General features: G+C 51.3%; 1 long non-coding RNA gene across 1 annotated transcript; it reads right to left on the minus strand.

Moving 5' to 3' along the window:
• LOC125918236 (uncharacterized) lies at positions 1-10,585 on the minus strand. Its single transcript, XR_007456406.1, has 4 exons — positions 9,806-10,585; positions 6,385-6,502; positions 3,010-3,083; positions 1-1,572 (listed from the first exon to the last, which is right to left on the minus strand). It is a non-coding gene; the product is annotated as an uncharacterized LOC125918236 (long non-coding RNA).
• Positions 10,586-10,698: the final 113 nt, after the last annotated feature.

The following is a 10,698-nucleotide window of genomic DNA, read 5'->3' on the forward strand; positions in this document are numbered from 1 at the left end:
CTCGAACTCTCGAACTGTGAGATCATGACCTGAGCCAAAGTTGGAAGCTTAACCGACTGAGCCACCCAGGCACCCCTGTACTTAATATTTTCTAAACACAGGCACCAAGACTACTACCCTACCTAGGTGGAAAAGTGAAAATCCGGAGGCTATTCTGTTGAACACATTACACATGCATATAGACTGATTATCAGGAATGTAGGTTTATTTCATTAAAAAATAAAACGAAAAGATACATCCCCCAAAGACAGTACTGTATCCTTTAAAGCAGCAGCAATCACAAGGCACATATGTACGAAATACCTCAAGCAAAATAGAAACTAAACATTAAAAAATATGTTATTTAAAAAGATGTTGAAGACCATTTGTTAATATGAACACATATTATAAAAATGGCATTATTACTTTTTTTTTTTTTTTTTTAACAATTTTACTCCTTTACCTTTACTAAGAGAAGAAACAACGGTGTAATAGTTACACACTACCTTGTGGCACACGGCACAAGAAAAAACAGATAGCTAAAGTCCAGCTTAAAAATTTTATTTTTAGTGCATTCACATTTTTAGATATTTGGAATTCATAAGCTGAAAATAAAAATAATTTTCCTTCGCTTAGAAAAAGACAGTAGTTATATGTCCTTAGGCAAACCCACTCTACAAAAAAGGAATACATTCAAGATATTCTAAAATATCAAGGACATGATTTCTATTCTGGGATCGTCACAGTAACCCTCCTCCTAAAACAGATTAGAAGTCAACACACAATAAATGTGAAGGTCAATTATATTAAACTAAAATAGTATTTGATTTAAATTATTGCTCACTTAGGAAATACAATGAGTAGTCATTCTCCAGTTAGGGATGCTAAGGTAAGCTGTTAGAAATGTATATAAAAACTCTAGGATTCAAATATAATGAAAAGGTTGTCGCAACAGCACAAAGAGTGCTTCCTTACACATTAACCACCACTGGGCTTCACGGGATGGAGACCGCGTAAGACGTGGCTGAATTAGATCCTCACAGATACGCTTTGTGTCCTAGACGGTGAAGTGCTCCTCTAAGCTTTAATGCTGCAGAGATGCTTTGCTAGGAAACGTTAGGAGTGCTCGCACAATTACTGTTAGAGGGAGAAGAGATAAACTGAAGCTCCATTTTTAAACGGCAACAACAAACGAATATAAAATACTAGTATAATAAAACATTTAAATAGTACTAAACCGCACAATTTAAATATCGGTTATATGCTGTCATTAGTTTTCTTCTTAAAAAACCAGTTCCTGGGCTTTTAGGGGTGTGTGTGTGTGTCTGTGTGTTTAAATAACCAGCATCCTCCTCGTGGCGGCCCGCCGAGTCCACACCCACGTGATTGGTCGGTGGCCACCCCGCCAGGTACCCGCAGGCCTCTTCCAGGTTGCTCGGCGGCAACTGGGAGACCTGCGTGTGCCGCACGGCGACTGTCCACCTGGCCCTGGGACCCGCCTACAGCAGCACGGCCTGGGCCACCTCCTTGATTGTGCGTGCGGCTCTCTCCAGCTCTTCGTCTGTCTGTTCCACTGTGACCACGACCCTGATGCTGAGAAACAAGGACACAGAAAATCGTCAAAGGAGGCTGTGCCACCTGTCACGGCATGGCAGAGCCGAGCGACTGTGGCAGGGACCCTCCGCCCGCAAGCCTGAACCCTGACGGGCCATTTACAGAAGTCTGTCACTTGAGGCCCGACTGCAACCTTGTGGGGGGATCTGGGTGCCAGGGACTCTGGGTAGGAGCACCGGGCCCAAGGCAGCAATTCACGTTTCTCAAATCAGGGAGTGTTTACATGCTGACGCTCACATTTACAACTCCGTGAGTCGTGTGCAAGTTCTAGAATACTCGGAGGCAAGGCAGACATTTTTAAGTTTTCAGGAAACTGAACACAAAACAGTATCAGCTCTCCTGGGCACTCCTCCCTCTTCTCTCCCACCCCCCCTGCAAACATCCGGACGGTCCACTGGATACTTGCACTGAGCTGCACTGTGCTGGGCAGGGAGCACTGAGGGAACAAAGCAAGCAGGGACCCTGTTGTCCTGAGACAGAAGACGGCACCTTGCCTGGGCACAATCAGAACGGGGTAGGCTCGTTAAGCCATTCAGGGCTGCTGCCCGTGGTCTGGCCCTCCAAGTCCGCACAGGCTCAGACTCCAGTCTCCCGGGTCCTCCCTGGGCCTTCCTTGCTCTCCAGCGTCTCTCTCGTCTCCCTCAAGCCTGTGTTCTGTCTCCCCAGATGCACCTGAGGGTCTCCACACCACTGCACAGCCTGCCGGACGCTGGCGTTGACAAGCCTGACTGACACACTCGATCTTCTGGGCTTGGCTTAAGTATCACCTGCCCTCGGAAGCCCGAGTCCCTTCCAGGCCAGAACGAATCGTGCCCTCCCCCTGTGACCTCACGGACCTCATGCTGTGACCCTGACACTTCATGCTCTGGGTGTCTACCTCCTTTGACTATATTTTAAGTGCTACTGAATAGCACCGATTGTAAACCAAGAGTCAGGGTGCCCTCCCCCCACGCAGGGTTTCTTGAAACTCTCTAGATTTTCCCCACTGTTGCTTTTTCCCTGGGCAGTCTGGGAGTGTCTGCACTCTCAAATGCACCCCATGGCGTTCCAGCCAGTGGCCGGATGTGCCCCTCCCTCAGGATGGTCCTCCCGGTGGACGTGGCTGGCACAGCCCGTCACCTTCGAGGTGTGACAGACGCACATCTGCTCATCAGAACCTCGGCCGCCCCCGTCCAGTCCTGGGATCGCGGACACCTCTTCAGGTTAACTGGGAGGGTCCGGCGAGTCCTGGGGGGGCTTTACAGGTAAAATCTGAAAATGGCTACTTTAAGAACAGGAAAGAGGATGAACTACATTTTAGCGACACACTTCCTTATCCTGTGGCAGCATTTCAGACGTTTTCGCAACAGAATACGCTTTATAGAGTTTTTCAAGTAGCAAAAGCAAGAGTCACGTCACATTTGAACGTCCACCCACCTCGGCGGAGGGAGGCACTTCTCCTCTTTCTCCAGGTAGCGTGCCTGAGTTAACGCGATGCTCCTGTCCATGCACTGCGTGAAGAGAAGGGACACGTTTGCGAGCTGGGCCGCAGACACGGCGGGCATCCCGACGGGAGGTACTCTGCAAGGCCATTCTTAACCGCAGGTTAGTTCATTTTCCCAGTCACAACAGCGAGAAGGCGGAACGCCACAGACGTGCCCCCAGCGGCACCACCACCTTCCGCGCCTCCGCCCAGACCTCCTGCCGGGCGTTCGCTCTGCGAGGCCCCGTGAGTGGCCCAGGCCGTGTGGCCGTCAAGCACTGTGAGTGAGACGCAGCCAGTGCCACGGAGAGATGGGACTTTTCCTTTTCCTTCATTTACGTTTAAATAGCCACAGAGGACTAGGGGTTTCCATTTTCAACAAAGCACAGTCAGGACAAGGGCAACAGTACCAGCAAAGCCCCGTAAACTAACCAAAGCTGAACTTGGTCGTAAACGGAGGACGGTTTCACAGCCCAACAGCCTACACTTCAGGTACCAGCAACTCCTCTGACGGCCGTGGGCACCTCTGCCCAGGCGCTACCGGGCTTCAGGGTCTGGTGTCACCCACGTTTTGCACAGCTTCTCCACACATTAACCACTTGTTGATATTTTTACAAAGCTAAAATATACTCCTTCAAAATTAAGGATAAAAATCTTATCGAAGTAATGGTTCATCAGGGTTTCTTTTTGGGGGATGAAAATATTTTGGGCTGAGGCAGGGGCACAACCTTGTGGTACATTAAAGGCCCCTCAACTCTATCTTCTAAAAGCGAGAAGTTTCTGGTATGCGAATTGTATTTACAAACAGTCAGAGGGGCGCCTGGGTGGCTCAGTCAGTTAAATGTCCGACTCTTGGCTTCAGCCAGGTAATGATCTCGCGGTCTGTGGGTTCGAGCCCCGCGTCATGCTCTGTGCTGACGGCTCAGAGCCTGGAGCTGCTTCCGATTCTGTGTCTCCCTCTCTCTCTGCCCCTCCCCCGCTCACACTCTGTTTCTCTCTCTCAAAGGTAAATAAGCATTAAGAAAACTAAGGAAAAAAAACAAAAACAGGACAATCAGAGCAGGGGTGGCCTCAAGGAAGGAACCGCTGCTCCCAGGCTGGGCAGTGAGGGAGTCTGCTTGAAGAGGGGCCGTCCCGACCGCTGCCGGGCGGGTCTCCCTCTGCGGGAAAGACGGGAAACGGCAGCGGGCAGCGCGGCCAGACGGATACGGATGCTCCGTCTCAATGTACTTGGAGAAGTTAACTGCCCGAGAACACCCGGACCGGCTCTGATCCTAGGCCTGGCTAAGAAACGTCCTAAACCATCGCTCTTTATAAAAACAGTGTCTCGTCAGGCAACTCAACAAGAACTTAGCGAAACCGGGTTCTGCAAAGCTTAAGTGAGAGTTCCAACGCCACAACCATCCCTCTCAGATACGGAACACGGAGTGTGGAGCGGAGCTTAGCGTGGGGATGCAAAGACACCGCAAGACCCCGCGTTTCTGCACAAATGCGGCTTCCGGACCATGTTCGCGCCCCTCCCCCGAGCCCTGCCCGCTCTCCTTCAGCTCTCCCCAGGATGTCCTCCGGCTGGGGCCTCAAACGGGGTCCGGCATCGGTGAGCTGTGCAGACTGTCGCCTTCTCCTCCGTTCTGAGGACGGGCCCCCCTTCCGTCGCCTGCCCTCTGCAGTGTCTCTGACTCAAGGAGAAGGAGGCCCCCACAGCCACGACGTCTTGAGGACTGAGGACGGGGGCTCCCGTGGCAGGAGTGCGGCCCTGGCCCTGCGGCGTGAAGCCCGTGTAGAGCCGTCCCGCGGGGGCCGGAGGAGGCGCGGACCCCGTTTGAGGCCCCAGCCGGAGGACATCCTGGGGAGAGCTGAAGGAGAGCGGGCAGGGGGGGGGGGGGGGGGTCCGCGCGGGGGCTCGAGGCCCCGACAGGCTGCTCCGGGCTGCGTCCATCACACCAGCGGGCACTCCTGCTGAGAGCACAGGCTGGGCCGTCACATGGAGCTGGTGTGACCGACCTGACTCTGCCTGTGGCATCCACTTAGCCTGCGTTTATCGTACAAAGCTGTCGCGGCGCGTCTCTAAGAGCCCTAACCTCGAGGATGCCGTCCTTTCCCTTCGGCCCGTACGCACATACGTGACATCGCAGTAAAAACGCGGACGGGGTGAGAGGCGCCAGCGGGAGGTCAGTTCCCGTGAAAGAGAGTCTGTCTCTGTCGAGTTCGCAGAGCCGCACCCGGGGGGGCCCCTGTGGCACCTGGGCCCTGGGGAAGGGGCGTTGTGCCAGCCGGACTGCTCATCACCTCACACGGTTCCTGAGATCCCCTGAGCTGGGGATCTCACGTTCTGGGTCTGGTTCCGTTTTATAAGCTGACGGACTCCAGAAGGCCACCAACTGCATGAAGCCCCCCACCGACCTGTCCTTCCTGATGGCGGCTTCACACACTGGAGGAGGGAGGGCGGCTAAGAAGCCGAGATCGGCCTCAGCCCCGTTCTCCATACCGACCAGCCACACCACCGCGGAGAGACCCGACCTCCCGGCCACGGTCAGCCAAGGGCACACGACAGACAACAGCCATCATCCTGACGTCCCGGTGACCTCAGGGCAGAGCCCCTGGAAGGGACCGCCAGGACAAGCAGGACGAGAAGGCAGAAAGAAGCCTGCCCCATTCCCAGGCACATGCTAGCCGCACTGCAGTCGGGGGAAAGGCAGGGCCGTCCCAGCACGGGTGCTCGTGGGGTCCCAGGCCCTTCCATCCGAGCGTGAGCACGAGCAGCATGCGGGGGGGGGGGGGGGGGGAGAGGGCAGGGCTCCAGGGAAGGGGCCGGTGGTCTTCCCCAGGAAGCCATTTCTTAGTTAATAATGAAGTTACAATTAGTAGTAAAATCACTTTCAGGAGACACAGATATTTAAATCAACCTCCAAACTAGGCCTGGTGAAGAAGCGATCTTTCTTCCTTTCCAGTTCCAGTCTCAGCTGCGTTGGGGGTTCACCCCAGACGCCTGTCCAGTGCTGCCTGTGACCAGCACTCATAATGCCATCCCCACCCACAGGTATGAAAGCCTGGCTTTGAAAATGCCGTGCGAACGGGTTTTCTGGAAGGCTAATTATGTAGAGTGCAAGGAAACTGTATTTGATACAACAGAGCACAGAACACGACAACTTCAACGCGAGCGGAACCTGACCGGGCAGATACAGTGTGGCCTGTCAGCACAGATGTGTCCCGAAGGCCCGGGGACCAGAACGGTTCCACAAGAGGGCTGCGTCCCGGGGCAAAGAGATCTTTCCTAAGACAGGACACAGAAGACGCTGCTTGGGCTCGGGGTAGAGCTACACACTTACGTGATTCACAATCTCCTGAAGAAGTTTAACATCTTCTTCTCGAGACCCAGTGCTCTCTTGTAGCTGCAGGTGAAATGCGGGAGAAAATGACTCTCCCACCACTTTTAGCCCAGAAATGCTGAAAGGAAACACACAGCGTAAGTCCCTTCCGGGTGCAACGGTGTCTCGCAGAAAAATAACTACGAAGTCTGCATTCATGAGCGGAGCAGAACCCTGTGGTTTTCCCAGGAGGCGTCACACGGCGGGGCTCCGATCCCACAGAGACAGCAGGGATCCGTGCTCCAGGCGGAGCTCCCTGGTGTAGACGCCCCTGCCCCTGCAGGGCCCGCTGTGAGTTGGCGGGAAGAAGGCTCCCTGTCCTGGCGGACGTCACTGGCTCACACAGCACAGAAAACAGGAGTCATCCCCAGGCTTCCACCGGGAGGGGAGGCCCGTGGGCCCTGCTCCCGCCTCCCCGCCTCCCCAGTTCTGGCGGCCCCTCCTCACACACCCGCTGGGTCCCGAGGCCTGGCCCTCACGCCCTCTCCTCACCTGTCCCTCGCTCTGTCTTCCACTGCTGGCTAGTAAGCCGGGTCCGGTCCCAGGATCACCTCCTGCGGCCTCCCTCCCAATTCGCTCCTTTCGGGAAGCGTCTACACATTCATCTTCTATTACTCTGCCTCCTTCACGACTACTTACTGAGACTGGTAACGTTTCCTTGCTCATTTATCTTGTCTTTCATAAACGATAGAGATGAGTTCTAACACTAAAGACGCTGCATCTTGACCACCGGAAGTATGATCAGATTACGAAGTTCCTTTCTTATTTGCATGTTTACTGTTAAGTTTTACTTGGATTATGATTATCTTCATTTTAGGATTAATAGCACGGACATCTGCAGCTTCTCAGGGAGGGAGAGAGATTTCTTTAGGCGTGAAATCTCGTGTTTTCAAATCATTATTACAGACGTCATGAGACCCGCACATCAGGTTCATTTACAGTCTGTGTTTATCCTGTGATGATAACAGTTTGATTTTTGACCCACCTGCTAGACTGACTACAAATGGTGGCATATGACTGTCGGAAACTGAGCTGCACGTTTTAAATTGCCTTCATTACCCAGCTTCCCTTAGAAAGATCTGCTTTTCCCTCAGAATATAATGGGCGCAAGAAGCACTTTCTAGTACACGGATTCCTTCAACATGTTTAGGACTCAATGAGCTTTCCGAAATGACCGTGTGCCAAGTATCAAGGGAGGTGCGAGAAGCTAACTTCACTGGCCTTTCAGACCACCAACCAAGACCGGTAATCTGGGTCTCCTTTCCTTAAATGTAATATGTGCTACTAGGCTTCTCAATAAACCAGGTAGCAGCACAGTGTAGAAAAATACATCATCAAATAGGGGTTTACTCCAGAATGCAAGCACGGTCTAACAGGAGACAATTCTAACAGTGAAATTCAGCATGAGACAAGTCTATGATTTTTTAAAAAAGTCTCCAAGTCTAGGAATAATCTGATCAATACCACCTACAAAAAAACCCGTAGTGCAACATTTCGTACTTTAAAACAACCAACTGAGCTACCCATGCGGCCGTGATGTTTCACACTTAATGAAGAAAGACTTTTAGGTTGGAAATGACAGAAAACGTCTATTACTACTATTACAGAAGATGTCTAGCAACCTAGAGCAACGCAATGAAAGAAAAAAAGAACTAAGATGTTTAAGAATTTGGAGGAAGAGAGAATAATTGCCGCAGACCATAGGACCTCTACATACATCATCACACACAGAATGATACAAACGTCTAGAATAAATAAGAGCTTGGAAAGACTGCTGGAGATCAGATCATGAGGACACAGCACAAATGCCAGAGAAGACTGGCTACCAGCTGGCGGGAAGGTGGGGTCACGGGAAAGAGGCAGTTAAGAGAAGAGAGGACAGAGCGTGCTTGAACGCTAATCAAACCGCTCGGAACGGGTGACGGCAGAAAGGGGACGGCCGAAGGCGCCGAGTCCTTACGGAGGAAGAGCTATGACTGCAGGAGGCAAGCCTCCCAGCCCACCCCCCGCCCCCGCCCCGGTTGTCACACCAGGGAGGAGCGGTGTGGATGCCTGTGTGCGTGCACGTCTGTGAGGGAAGATGTGGAGGTCTGAGTGACAGCGTGAGGCCGGGCTGTCTGCCAACACCGGGCGCAGGGCAGACAGGGATCTGGGGGCTTCGGAGGAGAAGACGGGAGGGCGGAGGAGGGCTGGGCTTACAAAAGGGGCACACTGCTACCACCGGACAGAATGAAGGGCACTTCGGTTGGTGTTCCTGAGTCTACAGTGGCTCCAGTGTGCCGTGTTGGCACATTAACATTTCATAAAGCAACGTAACTGGAACCGACACGAACAATGGCTCCCAACCATAAATCATGCAAGAAGAACTTCTGTTACTATCGTGCAGACACACCCAGAACGGTAATTATTTCTGCCCCTACTTCATCTGGAACAGCTGCGATCTGCTCATTCATTCACTGTCCTTTCCTTTTAGAGAAGCTTCTAGTTCCCACATCTGGCAGTAAGTGGGACTTTCATGACTGAAAAGACACGTTTCCACCTTGGGAAAGACAAAAGGAAACACCTGGGCGACTGAGATCATTTTCGGTAAGACCAGAACTCTGCCTGGAGGCGTCACCTACCTGAATTTTTTCTTGACGCCAGAGCAACCTTAAAGAACTACTCTTGTGTCATTAAGACAGACACAAGCCAACACTCATATGGTTCATTTCGATTTCACTTGTTTTTCTTCACTTAAAATAAACCTTAATAATTTTCTAAAAAGTATGGACGATATGAACCCACCCACTGTCACCTAATGACGCAGCATATAATGATATCATTTATGCGTACAGACGAGGAAAGATTCTCCATGTTGACCCGAGTTCTTACTGGTGACAGCGCGTTTGGTGCTTATCTTCACCTCTGTCCCTTATATAGTGCTATCGCATTAATTAGCTTGTATCCCTTTAGAAAAACAAAGTCACGGTTCGTTAAGGCAACAACAAAGCGGCACCTGGGTGGCTCAGTCAGTTTCGTGTCCGACTCGATTTCGATTTCGGTCCAGGTCACGATCTCATGGCTGTGAGATCAAACCTCACGTTGGGCTCTGCCGCTAAGCGTGGAGCCTGCTCGGGATTCTCTCCCCTTTCTCTCTGCCCCTCCCCCTGCTTGTGTGTGCTCTCTCTCAACAAATTGTAAGTAATAAAACAACAACAAAACGATGCTCTGGTTTCAGGCCCACAAATTTGAAAGAACCGAGTTCCTCATTTCTTAGCCGCGAGTCAAACTGATCCAAGCCTATTAAATACACTCAAAACCAAAGAGGTGACATTCAAAATTTTTCACTAGTTGTTTAAACGTGGTACAGACTTTAAGTTCATTGAAAATATAGTTAACTTACCCTTGTAGAGCTTTATGGATTCGTTTGCACTTTTCCCTCAACACTGAAAAAATACCTGTGTGAAAAAAAAATATTTGGAAGATGTGATATTACTAATCTAAACGTATCTCTAAAGATGTTTAGTGTTCAAGCTCATCAACTTAAAATGCGGCCACCCCCCCCAGACAGGAGCGCCTCTGGAGGCCCCGGCCCGGTCTCGGCGTGCTGCCCTCACCTCCTCGCCCACTCTGAGCGCAAGCTGGGGGAGGTTTCCCGCAACAGAACGAGGGCTCTCGTTCCCATCAGGAGTCTGTAAATAATCTAAGAATAAAAGGGTACAGATATAGTACTTATTTCTGGACCCTTAACGATTTGATAAAAGAGAAGACGCTATACTACCGTTTACTATCTTTTCTTGGACGTTTTCACCTCACTCACGGAAAATTAAAAAACTAAAACATGTGACCAAGAGGCACTCGTGCTGGGCCTTCTGACAAGCAAGCCAATCGATGTGCACGCAGACACACGTTTCCTGATTCTCTGAATTAAAACCAATGTTAAACATTTAGAGAGTTAAAGGATCTTAAGTTTAGAAATACCGGGTTAAGGCCTGCTTTTCCATTTGTTTCAGGCTCTGTGAGGAGGTGCCACCCCAACCTAAGGCCACATTTGAAATGTAATCAACCTGGCCTAATAAGGAAGCTTGAACGGCCGGTGAACCGGATTTGGCTTCAGTACCAAATAACGAGTCAAAGGCTGAAGGAAAAACTGGGTAAGCTATAAATTATGTGCAGGGGCACCCGCAGCAGCACACTTCAGCTAACTTCTCTAATGACAACAGGCCTGGAGCTGACCCCTCCTCCTGGCGTCTCCGCCCATCCGTCCAGCCTGGGAGCCGGCCCAGCCCTCCGGCC

Source organism: Panthera uncia, unplaced genomic scaffold (genome assembly GCF_023721935.1).
Source record: "Panthera uncia isolate 11264 unplaced genomic scaffold, Puncia_PCG_1.0 HiC_scaffold_588, whole genome shotgun sequence".
Lineage (NCBI taxonomy): Eukaryota > Metazoa > Chordata > Mammalia > Carnivora > Felidae > Panthera > Panthera uncia.